This window comes from Triticum urartu, chromosome 7 (genome assembly GCF_003073215.2).
Source record: "Triticum urartu cultivar G1812 chromosome 7, Tu2.1, whole genome shotgun sequence".
Taxonomy (NCBI): Eukaryota; Viridiplantae; Streptophyta; class Magnoliopsida; order Poales; family Poaceae; genus Triticum; species Triticum urartu.
Window position 1 is genome coordinate 674,697,511 of NC_053028.1, and position 8,567 is coordinate 674,706,077.

Consider the following 8,567-nt stretch of genomic DNA (forward strand, 5'->3'; position numbering starts at 1 on the left):
AACTGCCACATAGTCTTCATCCTCATATTCAGAGGTCTTCTTCTTTCTGGCCCTGGTGCCAGCTTTGGGTAAGTTGCTTGGGGTGCTCCTGCTGCCATCATATGAGCTGCTAGAGGGACTAGTGCCCTCACTCAAGTGAACCTTCTCCTCTGACTTGTTCTGGCTGTCACTCTGATTAGACATATTGCAAACACTGACAGCAGACCCTGTGAATAGATATAGATGAGATAGAGTGGATGAGCATCACAAAATGCAGAGGTTTTTGCAAAAGAATGAGTCAAAAACTTAGTTTTAGTTTTCCACAGAAAGCATTTCGGATCAACCGATTTGTAAACTCGGTGATACCGAAGCAGCTGTTGGAACCTAAACTAGTGAACTCGGTCAGACCGTGTCACAGTTCGGTGGCACCGAGACTGCTAGGGTTTGACAAAGTCCTGAACTCGGTCACACCGATTTGCAATTCTCGGTCAGACCAAAAATTACATGTGCAATGGCCTGAGCCGAATCGGTGGTACCGAGTTCCACAACTCGGTGGGTCCGAGATGGTTTCGGCGGAAACCTAACCCTAAATTCTCAATTCACGACTAAACTACAGAGTGTTTTGACTGGATAAGAATGATCTCAATCGTGGCAAGATACATGGCGAACACAATGTGCTAGGAATCAGATAGGGATAGCACAGTGATCGAGTTCATACCCTAGTTCGGCGATGAACTCGCTACGACGGCAACGGCGGGGATGATTCCCGTTGACGGAGGCGGAGACCAGCGACAGGAGGCGGCTGGCGACGAGGAGGACGATACGGAGACCCTGGAGGCATAGCGAGCTAAGCGCTGGTCGAGGAGGTTAGGAAAGTTTTCTAAAATTTGACCCGTGGATATATATAACCCGACCCTGTCGGTGTGACCGAGTGGAACAACTCGGTGGCACCGAGATGCATAACTGCAAGCAGTTACTGCAACTCGGTGTGACCGAAAAGTTCAAATTGGTTGCACCAAGATTGAAAACCTAGATCGACTTAGTGATCTCGGTATGACCGAAATGGGTGAATCGGTCAGACCGAAACACACAAAGAAGTTTTGGAAGTTTAAGTCTATGACGAATCGGGGACTCTGAGTGCTCCTCACACAGAGTGGTTCGAATCTGACTTGATCAAATTTTGTGATGCAGCATGAATAGAGTTTGAGACGAGAAAATCATAGATAGCTAGAGAAGGTTCTTAGGCATTCTTGTCCATCCACTTGGCCAAAAGAAAAGGAAACCAATCAATCAAAACAACAAGTGGATGTCCTCGAATGAGTAAATTATGCAACCAACATGCTCACACAATAAAATGGCAAATGAAATATGTGGCAAATCATGCACAAACAATTCTAGCATCTATCAAGCAATTGGCGATGACTAGGTCATCTATATTATGAGTATATTGACTTAGGAGTCAAATGAGAACATTTGATCATAGGTCATACTCATCGTTTAAGCACAAGTGGGGTTACCACTTTTACATAAAGCGTTGTTGTGTTCACACCATTAGAGTTGCTTTAACTCAATTGTTAGAGTAAAGCTCCCCCCTAGATGTGAGACTCCCCCTAAGAGGGATGAACTAACCTTGGGTTTTGTCGATGATGACTTCATGTATGTGTTGAAGATGTGGATGCTCTATGTTGATGTAGATCATTTGGAGCTATCCTTTGGAGTGAGTTGCACTTTCAATACCTACACGGGTTAGTCCCACAAGGAACAAACAAGGATATCCATAGACATAGAATGATGCACACACAGGATGATGTCTATGAAAGCTTTAGGTTACTTTGTCCCTTGTCTTACCAACAAGAGGGTTTGTGACTCGTTGAACTAGTGCAAGATGTGGAAGTTGATTGCACTTGTTTTTCCCAAAATGATAAGAGTGAAGTATATTGGCGGAGTCACCCTCAAGAACTCTCTAGTTCTTCTTCTTCGGGATCCACACCATCTTGATGGGAATCCTCGGAGTTGTAGTTGTACTTGATGAAGTGGAACTTGATGTAGTCTTGGGAACCCACTTGACCAAGGCCTTAGGAGCTTCTTCAAATGCATCAGTTTCCTCTTGAAGCCTGTCCTTGCCTTTTTGCTTGTGGTCTTGTGGTGGAAGATCATCTTGAGCTTGTGTCCCTTTGGATGAAGTAGGATCATACTTATCTTGTTGAGGAACAAACTTCATCTTGGGGTATTGATCTTCTTCCCACTCAACTCCATTGGCATTGAACTTTCGTTCAAAACCAATACCTTGATTCTTCCGGTGCCTTCCTTGCTTGCATACAATTTCCTCGAATTGCTTGCTCCCGGCAAGGCTCTTGTAAACACCTTTCTCTATAATTCCCTTCAATAAGCTATTTTCTTGCTCAAGTGTAACTTGGCTAAGAGAATCATTAGTGGAATCAAGAGAACTACTAGAAGCAACAACATTGGATTTAGCATGATTATTGTTACTACTAGAGGAAGAATCTTTCTTGTTCTTGTTACTAGACTTGACTTGAGGCATGTAAGTGGATAAGAGTAAATGCTTGGCAATGGAAGAAGAACTTTTCTTGCAAAGATCATCATTGATTGCCTTTAAGAACTCATGCTCTTGCTCAAGGTTGAGCTTTTCAAAACGTAATTTCTCATGAGTCCTTAAAAGTTCTCGATGATCCCCTAAGATAGTTTCATGAGCTAACTTAAGAGTGTTTAGTTCTTTAGTTAGAGACTCAATCTTCTCCTTATCATTGTCATTCGTTTCATCATAGTATTCATCACTATAGTTGTCAACAAGTAACTCATCATCACCTAACAAGTCATCTTCATCACTATTGAAATCAACATACTCGGGGGTGTGATACCTTTGGACCTTTGGCCATGAAGCATCTTCCAATTCCTTCATTTGGTGAATCAAATATGTCGTAGGAGTTGGTTGACACAAGTGCTAGACCGGCAACACCTTCATCTTGATTATATTCGGAGTCGGAGTGATAGTTTCTCTGGGAGTCATTGTCGGAGTCGGAGCCGGATACCCATTCACCAACATGAGCTTGATGTCTTCGTTTTGTGTAGCTCCTTGATGACTTGTCCTTCCTTTCCGAATCCTTGCTTCTCCGTGAGGGTCTTCGTTCATACCGATCATCCCTACTCCTTCTCTCCCTTGATGGTGATTCTTCTCTTCTACTTCTTCTTTTGGGAGAATCTTCTCTTCTCTTGTGGGGAGCCGTACACTCATTGGAGTACTGTCCCGGTCTTCCACAATTATAGCAGTTTCGCTCTCGATTAGAAGATCCTTTGTCATTGTAGGACCTTGACTTGAAACTTCTCTCTTTGCTTCTATTCTTGTAGAACTTGTTGAAGTTATTCACCATTAAGCTCAATTCTTCATTGAAGGTTTGTTTCTCACTTGATGATGTGGGAGCTTCACATGAGGCTTTGTAAGCACCATTTGACTTGTTATGGAGCTCCTCCTTATCCTTGAGTGACATCTCATGAGCAACAATTCTTCCAATGACTTCCGTTGGCTTGAGATCTTTGTAATTTGGCATCATTTGGATCAATGTGCATACGGTATCATATTTTCCATCCAAGGCTCTTAGGATCTTCTTTATGATGAATTTGTCGGTCATCTCTTCACTTCCTAAGCTGGCAATCTCATTTGTGATAAGAGCAAGCCTAGAGTACATTTCAGCGACACCTTCACCATCCTTCATTTTGAACTTGTCAAGTTGACTTTGAAGAACATCCAACTTGGATTCCTTGACGGAGTCGGTACCTTCATGCATGTCAATCAAAGTGTCCCAAATTTCCTTTGCATTCTCAAGATGGCTGATTTTGTTGAAATCTTTGGGGCACAATCCGTTGAAGAGGATATCACAAGCTTGATCATTGTATTGTAGCATCTTCAACTCATCCGCAGTAGCTTCACGATTCGGTTCTCTCCCATTAAAGAATTCACCTTGCAAGCCAACACAGACAATAGCCCATACGACGGGGTTATGTCCAAGAATATGCATTTTCATCTTATGCTTCCAACTAGCAAAATTAGTACCATCAAAGTAAGGACCTCTACGGTGATAATTTCCCTTGCTAGACGCCATACTCTCCTAGGTTGTGTAACCGAGGCTATGACCACCAAAAGCTATGGAAATCAAAGCAAATGGAGACCAAAGCTCTGATACCACTTGTAGGATCGAAAGTATGCCTAGGGGGGTGATTAGACTACTTGACCAAATAAAAATCTATCTTTTTTCCCAATTTTAGTCTTTGGCGGATTTTAGCTATCTTAGCACAAGTCAAGCAATCTTAACACAATTCAAGCAAGCATGCAAAGAGTCTATGAGCAGCGGAAAGTAAAGCATGCAACTTGCAAGAATGTAAAGGGAAGGGTTTGGAGAATTCAAACGCAATTGGAGACACAGATGTTTTTGTCGTGGTTCCGATAGGTGGTGCTATCGTACATCCACGTTGATGGAGACTTCAACCCACGGAGGGTAACGGTTGCGCGAGTCTACGGAGGGCTCCACCCACAAAGGGTCCACGAAGAAGCAACCTTGTCTATTCCATCATGGCCATCGCCCATGAAGGACTTGCCTCACTAGCGGTAGATCTTCACGAAGTAGGCGATCTCGTTGCCCTTACAAACTCCTTGGTTCAACTCGACAATCTTTGTCGGAGGCTCCCAAGTGACACCTAGCCAATCTAGGAGACACCACTCTCCAAGAAGTAACAAATGGTGTGTTGATGATGAACTCCTTGCTCTTGTGCTTCAAATGATAGTCTTCCCAACACTCAACTCTCTCTCACAGGATATGGATTTGGTGGAAAGAAGGTTTGAGTGGAAAGCAACTTGGGGAAGGCTAGAGATCAAGATTCATATGGTAGGAATGGAATATCTTGGCCTCAATACATGAGTAGGTGGTTCTCTCTCAGAAAATGTGTTTTGGAAGTGTAGGTATGTTCTGATGGCTCTCTCCTCGAATGAAGAGTGGGTGGAGGGGTATATATAGCCTCCACACAAAAACTAACTGTTACACACAATTTACCAATATCGGTGAGACCGAACTGAAAAACTCGGTCGGACCGATTTAGCAAACCTAGTGACCGTTAGGATTTTCGGTGGGACTGAGATGCAACTCGGTAGGACCGATATGGTTAGGGTTAGGGCATAACGTAATCTCGGTGTGACCGGTTACACAAACTTGTGGGACCTATTTTGGTAACAAGCTAACCAGATAGTTGGTTAGGTAAACTCGGTGGGACCGATCACTCATTTCGGTGGGACCGAAATGTTACGAAAGAGAAACAGAGAGTTTATATTGCAATCTCGGTGGGACCGACCGCTCATCTCGGTAGGACCGAAATGTTACGAAGGGAAACAGAGAGATTACAACCCCATCTCGGTGTTACCGAAATCCCTATCGGTGAGACCAATTTGCCTAGGGTTTCTGGCTGTGGCTGTGACATTTGAAACTCGGTGGCGCCGGATAGAAAGAATCGGTAGGGCCAAGTTTGACTTTTAGTTTAGGTCATATGTTGATGTGGGAAGGTAGTTGAGGGTTTTGGAGCATATCACTAAGCACTATGAAGCAAGCAAGCCATTAAGCAACACCTCATCCCTCCTTGATAGTATTGGATTTTCTTATAGACTCAATGTGATCTTGGATCACTAAAGTATAAAATGTAGAGTCTTGAGCTTTGAGCTTGAGCCAATCTTTTTGTCCTTAATATTTTGAGGGATCCACATTCCTCATCCATGCCATGCCATTCATTGAGCTTTTCCTAAAATATTAATCTTGGAATAGCATTAGCTCAATGAGCTATATGTTGTTCGGAATTACCAAAACCACCTAGGGATAGTTGCACTTTCAAGGAGGGAGTATCGGGGCAGCGCACATCGACGGCGGCGTGAGCGGGCGCGGCGTCAGGGTCTGATGCGGCGTGGGCGGGTGCAGCGTCGGCGGCGGGGAAGGGGCGGCACAGAGAAAGGGGATTGATCGGATCGAGCGAGAGTGAGAGAGAGGAAAGAGATGTATGGCTCTCTAGGTATAGCTAAGTTAGCTATAGCGTGGGGCAGAAAAACGCGCTATAGCTAACTTAGCTATAGCGCGGGGCAGAAAAACGTGCTATAGCTAAGTTAGCTATAGCGCTGGTCTAGCAAAACAACGCTATTGCTAACTTTTTTCTTTATATTTATATTTTTCTTTTTCTTAGCTATAGCGCTGCCCAGGATAAAACGCGCTACTGCTGACTTTTTTTCTTTATTTGTTTCCTTTTTTTATTTTTCTTTTTCTTAGCTATAGCGCGACACTACTAGGAAAGGGGCTATAGATAATATGGACACTAATGGCGCACCAGACATGTGGTGCGCCACTCCTATATAGCAGTGGCGCACCATGTGTTGGTGCGCCACTACTAACATATCTTTTTTTCCAAAAATACTAATGGAGCACCAGGGCATAGTGCGCCATTAATAGTTTTAACTAGTAATGGCGCACCACTCATCCCATGCGCCACTACTATCTTTTTTTGCAAAACTACTAATGGCGCACCACCAGCTGGTGCGCCATTAGTAACCAGGGTTATTAATGGTGCATTTGTAGGTGGTGCGTCATTAGTAACCTGGGACCAGCTAGATATTTTGGACAACCACCTACACACTCACTTTCCCCACTTCATTCTCTCCACCTCCTCCTCCAAGATTGTCTCGACTGCCTCCTCCTCCTCACCTCATTTGCACCATAGATTCAGCCGAATTAAGTGGTTAAATTACCTTTTTTTGAAAGGTAAGTAAGGGGAAAGCTTTATTTATGTTGTAGATCTACTTTTTTCTCCCTCCAACAACGTGCACATGCACTTTTTATGGCCTAGCTAGATCTATGTATGTTTGTGGTGTTGCATATATGTTTGTGTTTGCAGATACCGGTATTTGAAATACGATAGTTGCCAATATTTTGCCGGAATGTTGATTCATTTCTGTTTCGGCGAGAATTTTGGCACTATGCATTCTTTTTGGTCCTATTTTTAGGGAAAGTCATGCCAAATTTTTTCTTGGTTCTAAAATATCGTTTTGCTCTACCCCGCAGGCGACCATGGTCCACACGATGACCGAAGGCATCATGAATTGGTTTTTGAGCTCCGCGAAGGCCGAGATGCTTCAAAAGAACGAGACGAAGCTAAGATGTCCGTGTCGAAGATGCAAGCTGAAGAGCCTTATTGCGGACCCGGATTCCGGGCATGTGCCGGACCACCTACTCTTGCATGGTTTCATGGATGGCTATCGGTGGCAAGGTGATGAAGATGACTATGAAGTCATCCATGGGGGCCGGGCAAGAAATGAGGAAGGGCAGCAGGACAACCACCGCGGCGAGGGCGGGCAAGAAGACGAAGAATCTCCAGGACATGATCACGGCGGCGATGCTGTACACAGTCATCATGTAGAAGATGCCGGACATGATGATGAGTGAGGGTGTCCTAGATTAGGGGGTCTCCGGACAGCCGGACTATATCCTTTGGCCAGAATGTTGGACTATAAAGATACGAGATCGAAGACTTCGTACCGTGTCCTGATGGGACTCTACTTGGCGTGGAAGGCAAGCTAGGCAATACGGATATGCATATCTCCTCCTTTGTAACCGACCTTGTGTAACCCTAGCCTCCTTCGGTGTCTATATAAACCGGAGGGTTTTAGTCCGTAGGACAACATACAATCATATCATAGGCTAGCTTCTAGGGTTTAGCCTCTCTGATCTCGTGGTAGATCAACTCTTGTAGTACTCATATTATCAAGAATAATCAAGCAGGACGTAGGGTTTTACCTCCATCAAGAGGGCCCGAACCTGGGTAAAACATCGTGTCCCCTGCTTCCTGTTACCATCCGCCTTAGACGCACAGTCCGGGACCCCCTACCCAAGATCCGCCGGTTTTGACACCGACAATGAGGAAGATCAAGACGAAGGGCATGATCATGAAGATGAAGATGCTGGAGCAGACGACGATGGACCATCGATGGGCTGGGTGCAGGACACTCATATTCAAGAGCTGCTTCTCAAGCAGACGGATAACGCAAGAGTTGCCGCCCGAGAGAAAGCCAAGCTGGATCAACTTGAGATAGACACGGTTACTCCATTGTATGAAGGATGCAGGCCCGCAGATACCCGCCTGAAAGTAACGCTCATGGCTCTGGAGATGAAGGTAAAACACAAAATGACCGACGCATGCTTCGACGAGAACATGTCATTCTGGCACGAACGTCTTCCCAAGGGGAACAAGTGCCCAACTAGTTTCGAGGAGGCGAAGAAAATCGTGTGTCCTCTGGATTTACTGCACGTGGAATACCATGTGTGCATGAACAATTGCATCATTTATCGGGACGAGCACATGGAGTCTACCATATGTCCGGCGTGCGGTGTCACTCGATACAAGAAGAGGAAGAAAGCTCCTCGAAAAGTGGTGTGCTACTTTCCGATCACTCCTCGTCTGCAGCGGTATTTCGCGGACCCGAAGGTAGCAAAGCTCCTGCATTGGCACACTGATAGGGAGAAGAAGCGAGAAGATGACGCAAATGATCC